Source organism: Bubalus bubalis, chromosome 17, assembly GCF_019923935.1.
Source record: "Bubalus bubalis isolate 160015118507 breed Murrah chromosome 17, NDDB_SH_1, whole genome shotgun sequence".
NCBI lineage: Eukaryota > Metazoa > Chordata > Mammalia > Artiodactyla > Bovidae > Bubalus > Bubalus bubalis.
Window position 1 is genome coordinate 54,367,767 of NC_059173.1, and position 21,233 is coordinate 54,388,999.

General features: G+C 46.3%; 1 protein-coding gene and 1 long non-coding RNA gene across 4 annotated transcripts in view; one reads left to right on the plus strand and one right to left on the minus strand.

Annotated features, from left to right (window-relative positions):
* MAML3 (mastermind like transcriptional coactivator 3) overlaps nt 1-21,233 on the minus strand; it is a 460,242-nt gene that overhangs the window by 16,319 nt on the left and 422,690 nt on the right. The window lies entirely within an intron of this gene.
* LOC123329987 lies at nt 8,683-20,132 on the plus strand. Its single transcript, XR_006545654.1, has 3 exons — nt 8,683-9,055; nt 11,151-11,457; nt 19,761-20,132. It is a non-coding gene; the product is annotated as an uncharacterized LOC123329987 (long non-coding RNA).

Consider the following 21,233-nt stretch of genomic DNA (forward strand, 5'->3'; position numbering starts at 1 on the left):
GGAAATAGATGGGGAAACAGTGGAAACAGTGTCAGACTTTATTTTTCTGGGCTCCAAAATCACTGCAGATGGTGACTGCAGCCATGAAATTAAAGGATGCTTACTCCTTGGAAGGAAAGTTATGACCAACCTAGATAGCATATTCAAAAGCAGAGACATTACTTTGCCAACTAAGATCCATCTAGTCAAGGCTATGTTTTTTCCTGTGGTCATGTATGGATGTGAGAGTTGGACTGTGAAGAAGGCTGAGTGCCGAAGAATTGATGCTTTTGAACTGTGGTGTTGGAGAAGACTCTTGAGAGTCCCTTGGACTGCAAGGAGATCCAACCAGTTCATTCTGAAGGAGATCAGCCCTGGGATTTCTTTGGAAGGAATGATGCTAAAGCTGAAACTCCAGTACTCTGGCCACCTCATGCGAAGTGTTGACTCATTGGAAAAGACTCTGATGCTGGGAAGGATTGGGGGCAGGAGGAGAAGGGGACGACAGAGGATGAGATGGCCCGATGGCATCACTGACTTGATGGACATGAGTCTGAGTGAACTCTGGGAGTTGGTGATGGACAGGGAGGCCTGGCGTGCTGCGATTCATGGGGTTGAAAAGAGTCGGACACGACTGAGGGATTGAACTGAACTGATGATCAAGCAATCCCACTCCTGGACATATACCCAGATAAAACTGTAATTTGAAAAGATACATGCAACCCTGTGATCATAGCAGCACTATTCACACTCGCCTGGACATGGAAGCAACCCAAATCTAAACAACCTAAATCAACGGATGAATGGATAAAGATGCGGCACATATATACAATAGAATGCTGCTGCTACTGCTAAGTCACTTCAATCATGTCCGACTCTGCACGACCCAAGAGACGGCAGCCCACCAGGCTCCCCCACCCCTGGGATTCTCCAGACAAGAACACTGGAGTGGGTTGCCATTTCCTTCAGTGACAAAAAGGACTGAAATATTGCCCCTGCAGCAACATGGATGGACCAAGAGATTATCATACTAAGTAAGTCAGGCAGAGAAAGACAAATAACATCATATCACTTATATGTAGGATCTAAAATGTGACATAAATAAAATATTTATGAAACAAAAACAGATTTACAGATACAGAGAGCAGACTTGTGGTTGCCAAGGGGAGAGTGGTTGAGGAGGGAGGGCCTGGGAGTTTGGGATTAGCAGATGCAAACTATTATATATAGGATGGATAAGCATATATATACATAAAGTCCTACTGTATAGCACAGTATGCTATAGAACTATGGAAAAGAATGGAAAAGAATATGAAAAGAATGTGTGTGTGAATACATATATATATATATATGTCACTTTGCTATACAGCAGAAATGAAATACAACAATGTAAATCAATTATACTTCTATAAAATTAAAAAAAATATATTTTTAAAAAAGCTCTGGTTAGTGTGGTGGCCCAGGCCACACAGTTAATAAATGGAAGAATCAGCACTCACAGAACTGAAACATTGATTCTGAGACTAAATTCAGTATTCTTTCCATAAGCACAGGTTTTTCCTGGACGATGGGTCCATGGTGTCAAGAGCGCACCTAAGAATTGCTTGTAAACTAAATATACAGTATCTGTGCCACAAATACACTGTGTTCTAGTTTTCAAATGTAAGTGTGATATTGCTGAAGTTAAAACTTATTGTCCTTGTGTATTTTCTCTGTACATAGACAATGAAAAGGTAGAGAGTTATGAAATATTTATGTTAATAAAAATACGGCATATTCAAAATGCCTGAAACTTGACGCTCCCAAAAAGTTTACTTTAAGACTAATCCCTGCAGAGATCAAGATATTTTACTCTTTTCTTTTCCCCCTAAACTTGCTGCCTGTTTCCCAAACCCTTTCTTCCAGTGGGATAAATCTGTTTCTTGCCACCTTGGAGACAAATGGCCAACTGACTTAACACTTTAACAAAGGAATTCACACAACAGACAGTTTAAGCAATCAGCGAAAATACAGATATACAGCTTTTTTTTTTCTGAGTATTTAAGCATATTTGAAATCTCCAGTTTTGATAAGGAGGAGACAGTGGGAAAAGAAAATGAGACCCAAGGGGAGATCAAGTTTTCTTCAGCTTGATTTTATGAGACGTCTGGTGTGGGCCCGTTTATCTTTGTGCACTTTGAGATATTCTTGTCCTATGACATCAGCCCGCAAGTACCTGGTGAGCTTGCCCAGAAGTGGTAAGTAGTGATGAGTTGCTTTCCCAGCCTTCTCTCCACCCAGAAAGAAAGGGAGAGGCGAATGAGGTGAGGATGTAGATTCATCTCAGCACTTCTAGTCCCTGTCTTCCTGGACCAAAAATAAATATAGGTATCACCCACTTTTCAAAAGTTCACTTTATGCCACTTAGCTTTTACAGAAGACCTACGCTAGTACCTGGTTTTGCTAACCAGGAGACATCTGAAGAGGATTTTAGAGTTTATAGAAAAAGGTGAAAATCTAAAATATCATCAGAGTTCATTTTTCGGCAAGTCATTATAGAGACAGCAGGCACCCCCAGCTGTGAGAGTGGCGCCACCAAGCTCCTCCCCCAGGAACTACACTCAGCATCTCAGCATCAAGTCGCCACAGCTTTGAACTCTGTGAGCATCTGTGTTTTATCTCTATTTATTCTGCACACTCTTGGCAAGAGGTGTCCTAAGGTGTTTGCTTACTCACTGCAGGCCATTTTGGCTTAGGAAAGATTTCATAGGAATGCTGTACTTTCAGATGGGGCTGGGGGTGGTGCTGTACTTCAAAAGCACAGTGGGAAAAACCCTTCCCAAAGGGAAAGTTTGGTTATTACCTCCCAGGATTATGTATTTCCCCAAATGATTCCCTCTCAAAGATTTTGCCTTCAGGTTTCTCACTGAAGACCTGAAGACCGATTTCCCTGCAGCGACTTGAATGGAACCCCGAGAGGCAGGAGGGCTGTGTGCATTTTTAAAGGACTCCCTTCCATTGAAAACATCTGTAAGCCTAGGTGGATACACCTCTCCCAACCAGTTCTGCTGCATTCAACAGTGGGTGAGTGACGCTAGGGCCCCAGCCTTAGGTGTGTATGCCAAGTGTGAAGCTGCGCCAAGTGACTCACCTTACAAATTGAGCTGGCTGAGGCCATTAGCTGTTTCACATGACATGGTGGCTTTTAACCTCCAGCCTAAGAGTTCTTAATGAGCAATAGTCTGTCGAATTTCAGGATTTCAAGCCACAGCTCTTGTTTCTAAGGAGGGCACACACTGTGTGTGCAATTAGAGAAAACCAGGCTGAGCTTTCGTCACCAGAAATGTAATGCCTTGAAGCCAAATGATGCAGTATTTTTAGTTTTAATTACTAGCTTGTTCTCCACTCCATCCCCTGCCCAACGACCTCCCTTGCCTTCCACCCAGAATCTTAATTCCATCTCTTCCTCTCAGAAATCCAATTGACTACATAGATCTTCATTATTTCCCAAAGCTCTCACTCTTCAGTAAAATACAGGAGGGGGGGGCATCAAAACCAATGAATCTATTTTACGTATCTTCTCCTCCAGGAAAAAAAAATCTTAGCAATTTTCTATGGGCTGGAGAGAAAGGTAGAAGTTATAAAAAACACCCTACATTCCCCCCCCCAAGAGGCCGTTTTCTACGTCAAAAAACAGCTGTGGTAAAAATATCTCTTAAGAGCAGCCAGCTGTTTATTTATAAATCTATGCACAGGAAAGCTTTATGTCTCTTATGTGTTTTCAAGAAATGCATACTGTTCGGGTGAGAAGGGCTGGGGTTGCTGGCAGTGAACGAAAGACTGCCGACTCCTTGGAAGGGAGGCTGCGGGTGATGATGGAGACTGGGGTGGGGGGCGCTCAGAGGAGAACTGGCTGGAGGGTGCTCAGGGCTTCAGCCTTTTTTCAGGTGTTCTGGTGGGACGGGGGGGACCAAGGAACAGCTGCTGTTCTGCCTCTGCCCCAGCAGATGGTGGTGTCAGCCCGGTCCTCGCTGCCAGCCCGCCCGCTCCGCCCGCGCGGCGTGTCCCCCCGCCCCCAGCCTGCAGATGGCTTAATCATGACTCGCCTTTCTCCCCCACCGGTCCCCCCGCCCGGCGCGTCTGGGCTAACGCTGCGAGCGTGGAGCCAGGCAGTCAAGTGTTACTGCGTACAGCAGGTAGCCTGGCAACTGAGAGCATAATACCGAGCAGATGGTGTTCGCACGGCGTGATGGACATCACACACGACAGCCCGAGACAATCCAGGAATTCCCTGGTGACTCGAGGCCCTCTTTACACAAAACGAGTTCTCTCTCCATTGCCGTGTATCTCTGGGGTTATCTCCCCCCTCTATCCGACTGACACTGAACTGGTTTCTTATTACCGACTTTGCTTCCAGCCCGAGGGGAGGGAGATTTCAAGTGGGGGGTGGGGGAGGCTATGTAAGGAAACGGAAGGGCCGGGAGCTGGGGGAGGTGATGGGAGCGGTGGCGACCCGAGAGGGAGGGACAGTGGCTTACCCCAGACCCAGGGGCGGACCATCTGAGAGGGACAGGGTTCCCCCGTAACCCAGTCTGCAGGAAGCCGGCGTGGGGAGGGAAGCGCTGGGGGCGGGCGAGCCTGGGCTTAGTGGCTTCGCCATCGAAGGGCTTACGAAGAACCTAAATGAAATTTAGGATTTTACTTAAGAAGCCCCCTGGGGCGTAATTTAGCCTCTCGACTCGAGCCTCTGTGCTTACAAGCCCTTAGGGGACTGAGAAGTCAGGAGTGGAACCCGTGCGCCCCTGAAGGGCCGAAGATGCCTCTCTGCGCAGGCGTTCTTAACAAAGAAAGCGACCGGGAGGTCCGGGCGCGGGCAGGGGCAGCGCGGGGGGCCGAGGGGACCGGGAGAGCCGCCCAGGGCCCCCCAGGTCCTTCGCCTGAGAGTCGCTACGCGCTCCGGGGCGCATTTCGCCACCCTCTCCTAGCCGAGCGTCATTGGGAAGGAAGTGGGTGCCGGAGGAAATGGGGGGAGACAGGAGGATTGTTAACGGTAGGGAAAAGTAAAATTAATATAGAAACAAAAAGCGTGTCTCAGAAAACAAATCTGTGCTTTTCACACACACACACTTAAGCGTGTCAAGTAATTAAAAAAAAAAAATACAGCCCAAATGGAATTTTGTCTAGATTTTATATGTCACGCCGCTTCTATGTCCAACCTATCACCACTCTCGGGGTGCTTTCTCCTGCAAAGGTACTGGTCAAGTTTTAAGTTTCAGAAAGAGAGAGTCTTTTCAAAGGTGGAAGCTGACGTTTCACGCAGAACACCACACTTGCTGGGAAGGAGTTCAGCAGTTTCGTGTCAGAATCCGACACCCACTGCAGAGCTCGGTGGACTCCCTGGGGCTCAGGGTGGTGAGTTGGCATTCTCAGGCTCAGGAGGCCACCTGACTGCTTGGTCTCTACCCCCACCTCCTCAAATGGAAATCATATCCAGTAGGACTCCTCCCTCGACAAAGGAAACTCTGGGGATGAATGAGCTATAGAGAGAAAATGGCTAAGAAGGTGCTAAAACCTCCTTCACTTTCAGTGTGGGGTGGGCTGTTGGGGAACCATGATGGGCTAAACCAGGGGTTCTCAAAGTGTGGTTCTAGGACCAGCATAATTAGCATAACCTGGGAGCTTGTTAGAAATGCAAATTTTCAGACTCTACTTCAGGTCTCCAGATCAAGAGTCTCTGGGTGCAATTTAACACTTCCCAGGATAACCACAGGGCTTCCCTGGTGGCCCAGATGTTAAAGAATCCACCTGCAATGCAGGAGACCTGAGTCTGATCCGTGGGTCAGGAAAATGCCCTAGAGAAGGGAATGACTACCCACTCCTACATTCTTGCCTGGAGAATCCCATGGACAGAGGAGCCTGGCCAGCAACAGTCCACGGGGTCGCAAAGACTCAGACACAACTGAGCGACTGACCACACACACCGATCATCACAGTGCCCCATATTTTGAGACTCACGGGGGCAAATAACCCTGGTGTATGAGCACTGACTGCAACCTGGGGTATCAGCACTGTCTGTGCCCTGATTAGATGACAAACGCTGCACTTTCCAAAGCAAGTCAGAAAGCCGAGCTACTTAGCTTTCTATTGCAAATTCTTCTGCAGTTGGAACAGATCTAATTTTCAGAGGGCTGTGCAGGCAGTATAGGCTTAAGAATTCTGGAAAAAGCCTATGCTGTGATTCTTCCAGAAAGGTCAGTGTTCCTGCAGCTCTGCTGTGAAGGCTGAGGAGCAGCCAAGATCCAGGAATGGGTGAGGCCAGTTCAACTCCTTTGCTCAGGGAGAAAGCATCAAACGCCTCTCGGCTTCCTGTCTCCTGATCTGATATACAGTAGGAAAGCTAAGATTTGAGGAAAGTTCCCTCTTCAGACATGAAAAAGGCCCAAAGCAACAACAGAAGACAACTAGCATGTATGGGGTACCTTACTGTAGGAGTGTTTTCATCTGTGTAATCAAACTCATTTTGTTGATTAAAACAAAAAATCTGAGTCTCTGAGAGGTTAAGTAACTTGCCTGATGTCCCACAGTCTTTGGGATTCTGACTCTTCCACTGACCAGAATGTGCATCTGGTCTAAATTGAGCAGACCACCCAAGAGGGCTCTGGAGTAAAGAGAAATGGGAAGGGGGGGTGGGGGTGGGGGAGAGGGATGGGAATAGAAGAAAAAGGTAGACACTCTATTGGGATCAAAGGATGAAGCTGAAAGAGCACAAAAATATACATCATGTTTTATATGTTGCCTGATATCCAAAATTAGGATGCCTTTGTGGTATCAACTTTGACATTTAAAGAAAGGGCATAAGATTAGCCCATTCAACCAGAAATGGAAGGAAGAAACAAAATAAAATAAAACCTTAGAATTCTCTTTGAAGTTGATCAAGTGTCAGGGCAGAAACTTGGTTTCAGGATGGTGGCTTCTTTTAAAGACTTTCTTTGTTCTTGTCCAGAATAATTTTTCACTGTAGGTTTGGAGAGTTGCTTGTAATAAATTCATAGCAGTCCCCCAATAGACCCACCCCGTATAAACGTCTCTGTTTCAGCAGATTACTGAGGAAGTTTGGATAAAAAAGTTTGTTTTGTGATGTGGCTGTGTCACCAAGATGACTGAGTTTTGAGGTAGTTTACCAATTTAGCAAGCTTATCATGCGCAGGACAGTAACTTGGGGGTGCAATGCTAAGTCTGTTTAAGTGGGTGCAGGAAAGTTCTTTGTTCCACTTTTAAGAAGGAGCAGTGGAGGAACCCAATAGGCTTGGGTAGAAACTCGAGGGTCCAGTGACTGGCATGTCCTGACCACACAACACATAGCTTGTTATCACTATTATTGCTATGACTTCTTGATCATGCAGCTTTAGAAAGTCAGGGTGAAGGAAGTGCTGTGTCTCTGGCTCTAGCTTAATTCCTAGTATAATGAGGTCTAAGACTTTAAACTTGATTTTCTAAGTTCTCAGTGAGCAGGATGGCATTCCTACTCAGACTTTTGACTCTTTAACAAACACATGTTTTGCCGATTTTCATCCTCCCCACAATCATTGGGAAAATTTAAAAATAATGTCTGAAAGGGGACTTCCCTGGTGGTCCAGTGGCTAAAACTCCATGCTCTCAATGCAGGGGGCCCGGGTTCCATCCCTGGACAGAGAACTAGATCCCACGTGCCACGACTAACAGTTCACATGCTGCAGCTAAGATCCTGCCTGTTGCAACAAAGAGTGCAGCCAGATAAATAAGTATTAAAAAATGTATCGTCTAAAAGTATTTTTAAAAGGCAACTTTCATTTTTAACACTCACAGGCAACCATGTTTTGATGTGTTTCTATGTTTCTTCCCAGCTTCCAGCCCAGTACAATAATATATTTTCCATGCTCACAATCATGGTATATATACATGATTGTACCACTATTTTTTACTAACTAACTGGTGGAGAGGTAGCAAGTTCCAACTTTCCACATGCTTTGTTGTTGTTGCTAAGTTGTGTCTGACTCTTTGTGACTCCCATGAACTATAGCCTGCCGGGCTCTTCTGTCCACAGGATTTCCCCAGGCAAGAATATTGGAGTGGGTTGCCATTTCCTTCTGCAGGGGATCTTCTCGACCCAGAGATGGAACCCACATATCCTGGGTCTCCTGCACCGGTAGGCGGGTTCTGTACTGCGGAACCACTGCTGCGGCTGCTGCTGCTAAGTCGCTTCAGTCGTGTCCGACTCTGTGCGACCCCATAGACGGCAGCCCACCAGGCTCCCCCATCCCTGGGATTCTCCAGGCAAGAATACTGGAGTGGGTTGCCATTTCCTTCTCTAGTGCATGAAAGTGAAAAGTGAAAGTGAAGTCGCTCAGTTGTGTCCGACTCTTAGCGACCCCATGGACTGCAGCCCACCAGGCCCCTCCATCCATGGGATTCTCCAGGCAAGAGTACTAGAGTGGGGTGCCATTGCCTTCTCTGGCTGAACCACTAGGGAAGCCCTTTTAAATGCTTATAAGCGGGAATTTTCTGGTAGGATATTACCTTATGGCAACTCTCCTTCAAGGTCTACAGATTTCATTATGGGTCTCCCAGCATTGGGGCTTCCCCAGTGGCTTAGCGGTAAAGAATCTGCTTGCAATGCAGGAGACCAGGATTCAATCTCTGGGTCAGGAAGATCCCCTGAAGGAGGGCATGGCAACCCATTCCAGTATACTCGCCTGGAGAATCCCATGGATTAAGGTGCCTGGTGGGCTAAAGTCCATCGGGTCACAAAGAGTTGGACATGACTGAAGTGTCTGAGCACGCACGCACACACACACGTTTCCAGCATCAGCACAGAACTAGGTCCAGCTGCAACAGAGTATTTGCTAAACTGAACTGATTGTCTGTGGTGAGTTGTATGTGATCAAGGTCACATATAACTAGAGAGGAGGGAAAAAGATAACCCTGTCACACACTGCTTCTCCAGGCTACCGGACCTTTCGCTGAAGATGAAAGAAAGGGTTAGAGTTGGCGATCCTGAGCAAGATGGGAGAGTGCCATCAGCCATAAGAAGGTCAGACTTTCAAGGACTTACTTGGAGGTAAAAACAACAAAAATACCATTTGTCCTTATCGGTACTTTGAACATAGTTACCATAGATTCCTCCGGTGGAAACACAACTTTGAGAGTTATGCTTTTCCTCTGCCTTTGATGTAAATTATAGAGTCCTTTTGATCCCTGTGTTGTAATTAATTCCACCACCAAAGCAACTCTAAATTGGTTAAATGTTCATTAGTGTGCAACAATAGGAGCTTGATTAAATAAATTATGGTACATCCATACCATGAATACTAGGCAGCCAATAAAAATCATGCATTCTCAGGCTATCTAATCACATAATACAAACTCTTACAATATATACTGAAAAGGGGAAGAAAAAGCAGTTACTGGCCACAGAACGATCATGTTATATGGGGATTATAAGTGATTTTTGTTTTTAAACTCTTTCAAATTTTCTATTATGAACATATTGCTTCAAATAAATATTATAAAGCCTCATGCTGTAAAGAAATAAAGTATTTAAATTGACCTAAAAGAGCAAAGAAAAAAAGGGTCTCTGCTTGTTTTCAAGCAGTCTACAATTCTGGTGGGGAGGGAGGAGCCCTTAGATCCTGAGCCACTCATGACATCATTGAAGAGGAGGTGGCATAAGCCACAATTCTGGGCCTTTCACCAGGGAACACCCGACTGCCTGGGAGGGGACTGAAGACTTCCTGGAGGAAGCGATGTCTCGGCAGGCCTCAGCTAGCCAACAGGGGAATGGGTTACAGAGTGGAGGGACAGAGTGATCAAAGACTTGAGTATATCAGATTCATAAATTCCAATTCAAAGGACTCATTTCCTGGAAATATTCATAGCTTTGTGCAAAGATTTATCTTAAATAGCACACATGGTTTTGAGTAGCAAAAAAGAAAAAGGAACAACATAAATGGCCAATATTTAGAGGATTCATTAAACTATAATATACCTTCTTTGCCTCCCCCAAAATAACTAAACCTCATTAAGACTATTTAGGCTATGTTATACTGGAGAAGGTAATGGCAACCCACTCCAATGTTCTTGCCTGGAGAATCCCAGGGACGGCAGAGCCTGGTGGGCTGCTGTTTATGGGTCGCACAGAGTCGGACATGACTGAAGTGACTTAGCAGCAGGCTATGTTATACAGGGTGAAGGGGCTTCTTCGGTGGCTCAGTGGTAAAAAATCTGTCTGCAATGCAGGAGAGGCAGGAGACACAGGTTCAATCCCTGGGTCGGGAGGATCCCCTGGAGGAGGGCACAGCAACCCACTCCAGTATTCTTGCCTGGAGAATCCCATGGACAGAGGAGCCTGGAGGGCTATAGTCCACACTGTTACAAAGAGCTGGATACGACTGAAGCGGCTGAGCATGCATGCACGCACGCACATACAGAGTGAAGTAAGTCAGAAAGAAGCAAATATTGTATATTAACACATACATATGGAATCTAGAAAAATATACTGATGAACCTGTTTGCAGGGCAGGAATAGAGACAGATTTATGGACACAACAGAGGAAAGAGAGGGTGGGACGAGTTGAGAGAGTAGCATTGAAATATATACATTACCATGTGTAAAACAGATAGCTAATGGGAAGTTGCTGAATAGTGCAGGGAGCTCAGCCTGGTGCTCTGTGATGACCCAGAGCGGTGGGACTGGATGGGCGGTGGGAGGGAGGCTTAAGAGGGAGGGACACGTATAGCTGATTCATGTTGGTGTATGGCAGAAACCAGTGCAACACTGGAAAGGAGTTATCCTCCAATTAAAAAAAAAAAAAAAAGATTATTTAGGCTAAACAGACCAGGAGTATAGTGAGTTTGAGAGGGGCTCTAGTGTCTATTTCCACCAGAGCCCACCTCACACTCTGGGGTGTGCAACAGACATTGTTAATGGGCAGGTCTCCTGTCTAGACCTGGACGTGGCATGAACATGGGCAGACTGGCTTTGGCTACAGGTTCAGCAAGTAAGCCAGGTTTTCGTTGCTTCAACAAAGAGCCTTCAAGTCCCAGAGAAGGCTCCAAGGGGACTGACATCTTGCAAGAATTCTCTGATGCACCTGGATAAACTTTCCTTTGGGGCACCACCCTGCTTTCGGGGTTTTTTTTTTTCCCCATTCTAGGCTCGAGACCACAGAGCATGGCCAGAACCAGCCCAGCCTTTAGAATTTAAGAACTCAGAGAGATGAGTGAACGTCACTGTTGACCTCTACAGGCTATCTCCTCCTCGGGGCTGTCAGAAAACCCAGCCCAGGGGCTTGAGACCGGCTCCACAGCAGGGGACACCGCCTGTATCCAAGGGGCTGCATGGACTGCAAGTGGTTTGTCAGTGGCTCCAGGAAGAAGGTTTTTTACCCGTTTGTCTGCTGCCTTTGTTTCCTTGATTTAAAAATCGAGAGGGGAGGAAAAAGAAGTCTCCATTGTCTTCAGGTGAGCTCCTGGGGAAATTTTCCTCCCAAGCTACTGTTCCCCGATCCTGTACCTTTCTCTTTCATTGCCCCCACCCTCTTCTGATGAAGTCATCAGAGCTCAGATTGCATAACCGCTGCAGAGACCTATCTTGTGTTATACTGGGAGTCAGGCCAGTGTTTCCATTTATAGACAGCAGTACCACCACGCTGCCAAATGGCGCTCTCTGCGGCAGCCACTACAAGACAGGAAGAAGGGAAGGAAGGCTTGGAACTGGAGGGCTCGCCATGCAGAGGAGGCTTGGTCACGTCCTCTGTCTTCCCTGTCCTCCCCGCAGCCATGGGAGGGGGCGCTCGGGGCTGCTAGATGAGGATGCCTGGGAAGAGCCACTTCTATGAAGCCGTCCCCTGGTCTCTCCCCTCCCCAGGATGGGAGGAAAGGTCTGTGTCAGCCCCCTCTGCTGGGTTTCTCACGGTCCAACCTGTCTCTGGGCAAACCAGGTGTGATCACAGCAAGGCTCTGGGGAGGATGGCCCTTGCTACACTCCTGAGAGCAGAGCCAGGCCAGCTGCCACGGTGGGGTTATGGGAGGCCATGGGAAAGGAGAAGAAAGAGGAGGCACATTAGAAATCTGGGGTTGGTACTTTACACACTTAGAGATTCGAGCTGAGAACCAGGTTCTTAGAGGAAGCAAGTCTAGGAGGGGGCTCATGCAGGGTCACGGAGGGCAACAGGCAGGTGGGCATGGGGGCCATTGGGCCCTGGGTCTTACATCCACCATGATCCTCGAGTTTAGAGCCTTAGATATAGTTTTTCTTTTTTTTCTGGCTACTCTGTGAGGCATGTGGAATGTTGGTTCCCTTACCAGGGATTGAACCTGTGCCCCTGTAGTGGAAGTGTGGAGTCTAAACCACTGAACCACCAGGGAAGTGCCCAGGAGCCTGAGATACAGTTTTCATACAAGGTTTTACAGGGGGGCACTGAGAAACCCTGATATGATTGAAAGATGCCTCGTATTTTACGGCTGAAGTTGTATCCTGTAACTAGATCACACTGCACTAAGTCCATTATGAATTAATAGTCTTCATCAGTCCTGTGTTTATCTTGTGAATGGTATAATTACACTGTCCAGAATTTTAAACAAACAAACAAACATTAGTTTCTTTTTTAAAAGAAAAAAACCTTATTGGTGTTTCTTCAGTTTGTAAATGTAACTGATGACTCCAAAAATTAAAAGTGGTCCAGGTATTCTGTTAACTTTGAGAAGAGTTGGGGACAGACTGGGATAAAAATAGTCTTAGAAGAAATATGGGCCTCAAAGGGAGTTTCGTCCCTCACAGTGAATGCAGCCCCTGACTCGACACACACACACAGTAACCTGGATAAAGGAATCTGGAAGCAATTAGAATTCATCCTTTCCACAGTTCTTAGACTTTTACCCATTTCACCAAAACTTCTCCAGGCAGTATGATTCAACAGTTCTCGGCAAAGCAAGTGCTGATAAATTTCTGCCATCATTATCATCAATATGAGTAACAGTGAGGCGCCTATATGTTCAGCTCATATTTTGTTCTTTCTTAATGGTCAGATCAGTTCCCCAGCCTTACAGAGGGAAGAAATCCGTGTTCACAAATGGCTACCTTTCGCTTAGGATAAAAATTACGTTGACAACTAAACATGGAAGCAGAAACTAGCATGAGGTTGAAGTTTATGTGAAACTTTCATTTTAGTGAGGAGTAAATCCATTTGAATTGGCAACAGCTACAGAAGCATTCTAAGATGGGGGTCATGGGCTGCACATCCCCTGTAAAAGCCTAAGTATTTTTGCTTCAACATCTGGTATGTATCACCAGTTTCCTACTCTTTCTTGAGTGTGTGTCTGTTAAGTCGCTTCAGTTGTATCCAACTCTTTGTGATCCTATGGACTGTAGCCCACCAGGCTCATCTCCTGGCATTGTTCAGGCAAGAATACTGGAGTGGGTTGCCATGCCCTCCTCCAGGGGATCTTTCTGACTCAGGGATCAAACCCACGTTTCTTATGTCTCTTGCGTTGGCAAGCAGGTTCTTTACCACTAGGGCCACCTGGGAAGCCCTTACTCTTTCCTACCAGAAGCTAAAGTCTGGTCTGAGCCCCTTACCTTACTATCATCGCAATTGCCCATCCCCTTCCCACTTTCCCCCTAAGTATCTTGTGCTAATTCTTCCTCTAGCTTAGCTGACTTAATATCCCCTTCACCTACCCTTCCCAGATCTGGGTCAGTTCCTTTAAAGCATACATGTGATTCTTGCACACACGTCACCTAAACCCGCATGGCTCTTTTAAGAGCTTTCACAACTGCGTCTTCTCTCCAAGTTGTCTGCTTGTAGGAGGTTAAAATCAGAGCAGGAGGATCGGGCTGATGGATGCTCAAGTAGGACAGGATGATCTAACCTGCTACTTAGGGTATTTATCAGCCTGGAAACTAAGAAGCCTATTTCTGGACTTACCTAACCTTTTGATCATTTCTCTAATATACAAGCTTAGTTTCTTTTACATTGGTCCAACTAATTATTTTACTTCTTCCTCTTTATCCCCCCTCTGTCTTCATAAAGAATTTCTCAGACTTCCCTGGTGGTCCAGCGGTTGAGAATCTGCCTTCCAATACAGGGAACATGCGTTCAATCCCTGGTGGGGCAACTAAACCTGAGTGTTCCATCTCCCGAGGCCTGCGTGCCCTAAAGCCAGTGCTCTGCAACAAGAGAAGCTACTGCAATGGGGAGGAGCCTGTGTACCGCCACTAGAGAGGAGCCCGTGCTCGCCGCAACTAGGGAAAGCCCACGTGCAGTAATGGAGGCCCAGCACAGCCAAAAATAAATACATAATAAAATAAAACCCCACATCTTGGTTCAACATTAAAAAAACAAACAAACAAAAAAAACTAACAGTATTTCTCAATCAGAAATGATGAAATCCTTCCCAAGCCAACCAAATGTTTTCTGGGAGCTGAGATGAAGTATGAATGGTTGGAAACCTTTCTATATAGTGGGGAGGTAGGGGTGGCAAACCTCTGAATCCAACTTTCCGTCTGTCTGATGTCCCCATTATGTGACACACAGGAAAAGCCAGTAAGATGGAGATTCCCTTATGTGTCTTAGGTTCTTAGGGCTTATTTTTTTTTTTAACTGAAGATTACTTTTTATGTAAGGCCCAGGGAACACTACCTCTTAATTCATATTTAGAAGCTTGTAAAAAAGGCTGAGAAGGCCAATCTTTCAATCCTTTTTGGATGCAGTTGCAGAAAATTTCCAAGCACAGAAGCCCCTGAGTCCTCATTAGTCAGTCAACATAAGCCCTCAAGAGTAGAAGTCCATGCACCCAGTCATCCCTGGGTATTCCGGGGTTGCCAGGATCCCCTGCGGATACCCAAATCCATGGATGCTCAAGTCCTTACATAAAATGGTGCAGTAGCTGCATATAACCTGTATTTTAAATCCTCCCCTATACTTTAAATCATCTCTAGATGACTTACAATACCGAACACAATGTAAATGCTATGTAAACAGTTGCAAAGACAACATAAGCACTGTGTCAAAAATTTCCAGGCACAGTAAATTCAGGAAAACCTGAAAGCAAAAGCTTTTTGGAATTTCCTGGATTTTTTTCTCCAAAGATTTCTGTTCTGTGGTTGGTTGAGTCTCTGGATTCTGAACCCGTGGATTCAGAGGCCTGACTATAAGGGATGGTGAGAGATAACTCACAACATGGGGGTGGGGGATGCCATCCCCCTGCCTCTGGGCCCAGCCACATCACCGTGGAAGCATCTGGGGCAGTTGCCAGGTGCCCCTCCCTCTCAGCACATCCCAGAGGCTCGCTGAGGACAGAGTCCAAATATATCCTACAGTTAGACACACACACACCCTGGGTAGGAAGCAAGAGAGCTCTGGACCGCTCTGATTCACTTTCTGCTAACGGACTCGGATAAGGAAGGGTGATGAGGTCAGTAAGACATATGGCCAAGGCTGCTAACCTAAGGGAAGTTCAAGGATCTGGTTCAAGAACGTGGAGCCTTACGCCTGTCACTAGGCAACACCGCACAACCCTGAAGGGCATGTTCAGTTCAATTCCCAGTCTCAGATTTCATTATTCCTAGAGTATCCAGGTAAAACCAACAAACCAACCAACAGTACAAAAGAGCCAACAACTGACTTCTTAATCAAATACCCCCAATACACGGGTACAGGTTGTGTTTACAACTGCGCTTTGATGGTACGCACAGTAAGACATTACTGCTCCATGACCAAAATGGAAACCCACTCAGAAAGCAAGCATGTGCCACAGACCCTCCATCCGCAGCCCAAGTGCTAAAACATCATGTGTGGAATGCATAGTTTGCCATTAAAGTTTTCTTTCAATTCAGATATGACATCCCACTTTTAAAATAGTGTTGCATGCTCCAGGAGTCCCCATGGGCCCCAGCTAATGGCAGGTGTTGTGGGTGGAATCTAAAGAGAAAGGCAGCCATGGCCTCACTCCTGGAGGGCTACTGAAGTCCCAGCGGATGGACAAAGCTCCCTTTCACTGAAAACCTCCAGGACGATCCCAGCCTGTCGAGGGTGAAACTGTGGCGGGCGCCCTGGTTCTGCAGGATTTCCATAAAGCCCGACTGGCCACACCTGGGATGGTCAGTTACAAGGTAGAAAGGGGCAGGGACAGGAGGCAGGGGATGCACGGGTTTCTAAGGATCGTCTGACTCAGGACAAGTCACTGAACATCTCTGAGCTTCATGTTCTCCTTTATAAAATCAGAGCACCTGCCCAGGTGATCTCCCAGGACCCACCTGCCCTAAAATTCTCAGAGAAGAACTTCATGGATAAAGCGAGGACTTGACTGGGAGCTTCGATGTTGGTGTAGACTTGGATTTGAGGGGGCAGAGAAGGAGAAGAAAGGAGCAGTCAGGCACGAGGAGGGAGGTGTGTGTTGGGGCAAAAGGGAGAAGAGCCACGTGGGGCAGGGTGGGTCTGACCACCGACGGATACGACAGCGGCACAGACAGCTGACTCAGTCAACAGCCAGGGAGACACAGGAGGCTCTTAGAGGCACTAAAACGATAGAAGGATTACTGTAATATGATCAAGCTGGTGTCAGGTAGAGTGGAGATCAGAATGGGGATGGATCAGAAGGAGAGAAGTGGGGAGGCAGGGTTGGGGGGAATCCATCCAGGACCTGAAGGGGAGGTGGTGGCCAAGACTCCATTACTGATAGTGGGAATGAGAGTAAAGAGTCAGAGGACTTCCCTGGTGGTCCAGTGGTTAAGGATCTGCCTTGCAATGCAGGGAATGCCAGTCTGATCCCTGAGCGGGGAACTAAGATCCCAAATGCCATGGGGCAACTAAGCCCGGGTGCCGTAGCTACTAAGCCTGTACGCAGCGAGGGAGATCCTGTGAGCTGCAACAAAGACCTCACACAGCCAAATGAACACATAAATATTTTTAAAAAGAGTCAAATTTAACAGCAAGGTTCATGTTGGCAAGAATAAGAATGCACACGTTCTTTGCCGTGGGCAGAAGTGTGGGTTACTCCCTGGTCCACTGGTTCCCAGCCCCTCCCGTTCGCTCCCAGACCTCTTTCTCCCTCTGCCCTCACATGACTCTGGAAGTCTGGCAGAGACATTGATCCCTGCTTAAAATTTGAGTGTAAATCATTCCAGTTTCCCTTGTCCTCCCTACTTTTTAAAAACTGAATTTATTTACATCTGAATTTAGTAGAGGGTATTTTAAACATGCCACTTGTTTAAGCGGGAGGAGGATGGTAGGTGTATACCTTGAATATTTTTGAAGCTCTGACAATATATCCTGGGGATGAAGATGCCAAACAATAACAGGAAATACGCCCCAAACTACTCTGAGAAGAAGAAACCTTTTCATTTTTGTATTTCCTTCTCTGGTTCCCCCAACTTTATACTTCCTGCTACGTGTTTCATTTAACTTTTTTCAAGCAGATCTGACAAAGAATAAGGAAAGTTAGCGTGCTAAGTCACTTCAGTCGTGTCTGACTCTTGGCACCCTATGGACTGGTAAGCCGGCAAGGCTCCTCTGTCCATGGGATTCTCCAGGCAAGAATACTGGAATGGGTTGCCATGCCCTCCTCCAGGGGATCCTCCCAACCCAGGGATGGAACCTGTGTCTCTTATGTCTCCTGCTTTGGCAGGCAGGTTCTTTACCTGGGAAGCCCAAGGAAAGTTAAATGGTAACACAATTAAAGGATTTTAATGACAAGTAGAATTCATAACAAACATGATTAAGCATTTCCACCACGGCTGTTCGTGGGCTTATGCTCTCTAATGGACTTTTTAAAAAGTCAGAAAAATCATTCTCAGCTTTCGTGCCAAACCTTGTCTACAACAGAAGTTGTGCCACATTGTTTCACAAGATAGTTAATATTACACTTATTCCACCAATCTTTTAAATCTCCACTAGAGACGGCAGTTAAAAAATTTTTTTTAACCTTTTGTATAAAAAATTAATTTTTATTGGAGTATAGTTGCTTTGCAATGTTGTGTTAGTTTCTCCTGTACAGCAACGTGAATCAGCTATACATATATCCCCTCTTTTTTGGATATCCTTTCCATTTGGGTCACCAGAGAGCATTTAGTGGGCTTCCCTGGTAGCTCAGCTGGTGAAGAATCTGCCTGCAAGGCAGGAGACCCCAGTTTGATCCCTGGGTTGGGAAGATCCCCTGGACGAGGGCATGGCAACCATTCCAGTATCCTTGCCTGGAGAATCCCAGGGACAGAGGAGCCTGGTGGGCTACAGTCCACGGGGCTGCAAAGAGTCGGACACGACTGAGCGACTAAGCACAGCACAGCCCAGAGCATTGAGTAGATTTTCTGCGCTATACAGTAGAATTTCTAAGAAAATAGTTAGTCTCTAAAAAACCAGTCAGGCCTTTGCAAATTCATGATTGAAGAATACGTTGGTGGTCCCAGGCAAAAAACGTGCTTTATTTACCAGCAACTGGGAAATTAGGTGAATCCTTTGAACAAATGAAAAAAATCTGCTCTTTGGGAAAAAAATCTTCTTATCCCTTATAGAGACAACGCTGAGGCCCTCTGTCTACAGCACTCGGAACTCTCCACGGGGCTTTGGAAAATGACGGCTTCTACCTATTTGTTCTGTCTTCTCATCTGAGGTGGGGGGGCCCATCTCCCCATCTGTCTCCTTCGCTCGCTCGCCCACTGGGCCCCTCGTTGCCATGGTCCTTCCCACAGGGTCTGAAGGAACAAGATTCCTCTGACGTCTGACACTGGATCTCCACAAGCAGCCAATTTGTTTTCCTTTCGAGGGCCCCTGCCCCTCCGCTCTCCCTTTCGAATGCAGGAGATTCTTCCTGTGCACCCACCAAGAGTAATGCGTCAGACTACGATTAGGTTCTCTTTTATTTAAACAAATAGACGAGAGACAGATTGCTTTCCTTCATTTGACCAAGTAAAGGTAATCCAAGGCCCAGGGAAAGCAGAGTGGGAGAGGGGGCGGCTGGGGGTCTGCTGTCCTGGGCTAGTCCAGCTCTTGTTGGGGGTTCATCTGAAAGAATTCTGGGTGACTCCCGATTTTACTAAGGGGCCAGAGGTCGGCCACAGCAGTCTCTCATGGTATCTGTATCCTGACAGCTGAGTCTCTGCAGCACGCAGCCCTTTTGGCCTGTGTTCTGGGGGGAAGGGAAGGGAGTGAAAAGAGAGGAAGGGCCTGCCCTCCAGATGGGCAGGGAAGTCAGCACTTAAATATGTCTGTAGAATGGGCTGCTTTTGATGGAAGTTAGGGGACTTCCCCGGTGGTCCAGTGGCTAAGACTCCATGCTCCCAATGCAGGGGCCAGGGTTTCACCACTGGTGGGCAACTAGATCCCACAACTAAGACCCAGTGTGGACAAATAAATAAATAAATTAATTAAAAAATAATAAAGGAAGTTGGTAGGTGGGGAGAAAAATCCATCGAAACCCTTAAAAAAATCCACTGCAACCCTTAAAAAAATTCATTGAAACCCTTAAAACTTCCTACCAAATTCATACTATCTGCACTACTAAGAAGCAAAATATAAAACCTGGGGACTTTGTGTATTGAGGGGAGGGGTGCAGAGCATGGGGAAGTTTTGAAACTGAGGGAACAGGATGCAGCTGGAGAAGAATCAGGGTGAGACCCTGGCTGGCAGACACCTCCATCCTTGTTCCCAAAAACAGGATGAGGCTTGTCTTGGAGGACTTCTTATCCAAAGATGTGCTTTCTGTTGCCTATACCTTTTGGGGGTAAAGCGCTATTGGGGTAACAGTGCTTATTTTTCTTTTACTCCCAGTGGAAGTATCTTTGGAGAGCTGAGCAATTGCAAGTGAGTGCTTCTGAGGCTCTGGATGGTGGCAGGGCAGGAAGAGAAGCAGGAAGGTCCCAGTCTGACCAGACACTCTGCAGGCAGCCATCTGCCAGGCCTGTGTGCCCACCCTCACTTTGTGTGCCGGCCTCAGACGACAGCCTGTCTTGGGGGCCTCCCTTTGTGCGAGCGACATTCAGAAGATCGTGTGCCACTGGTCAACAGAGTGGCCACGATCTGTGACTGCTGAAGCCCTTGAAGCCCCAGAGGGCGCCTTCTTCTTCCCATCTAGGCCCTCCAGACTGTGATCAAACACAACCCATGTTCTAAACAGAGCTCAAAGGGAATAAATAATCTCTTCTTCAGGAAACATTAGGAATTTCTTCATATTGGGGAAAAATAAAGAATGTCTCATAAATGTATAGTTATTGTATTTATAATGATACGCTATGCCCTGATTACATCAAATAAAAGCAAAGTTTATGGTTGACCTGACCCTTTTGCTTTTCTGGCTTTTTGCCTTCATGCCAATTTTTAAGATATGAAACATATATCCGTGCTAAAATACTAAAAATGTTTCCATTAAGAAAAATGTCAAAAAAAAAAAAAAAAAAGAAAAAAGAAAAATGTCTACTCAGGCACCATGAGGCCAGGGTATATAACTTTGGTGGCCTTCACATAGATACTTGCATGTATTCCATTCCTAATCTGTTTTTCTCATAGATCTGAGTGAAAATTTGATTTTTGTTTAGTTTTTTTTTTTTTTTTTTGAGGCAGAAGCCCAGCTGCAGGAGCAACTCGTAAACCTCACCACAGACATAGTCCTCATGGCAACAGGAGCTGTTTTCTTTGGCTTCTGAGCTCTGGTAACTGTCAAGAGGTGGGGGGACCAATCAGAGAAATCTGGAAAGACACAAGTCTGTCAGAACACGTGAAAGGACTTGACACAGAGGCCACGTTCATGTTGCACAATTTGCATGAACACTTCTGGACAAATTCTGTTTTCACATGCAATTCACAGGCCCGCAGCGGCAGTGCTAATTGGTGAGGTTGCCACTCAAGTGTGGTACTGAACAGGGGCTCTCGCTACATGGATGAATAATACAGAGTTTTGAGCAACGTGGTAATTATTTTACAGTTATTTTGCATCACCGGCATTCCATTATCTCTTTGTCCCATCACCCCCACCACAGTGGTGGAATTGAATCAGAAAATCCACACCCATCCCCCACCCCCACCAAAAGTGAGATTCATGTTATTTGAAATACGTTTAAGAATAGGAAAAGACATGGCAAGGAACAGCCATCATTTCATTAATATGGATGGATTATTCATGTCACTAGAGTGACAGTGAATCTGATTTTGCCCTTAAGTGCCAATAGGATGCCAAATGCAGCCGTGAAAAAACACAAGAAACTCGGGATGGTAGCATGCTTTGGAATTCATCTGCAAGAATCCCAG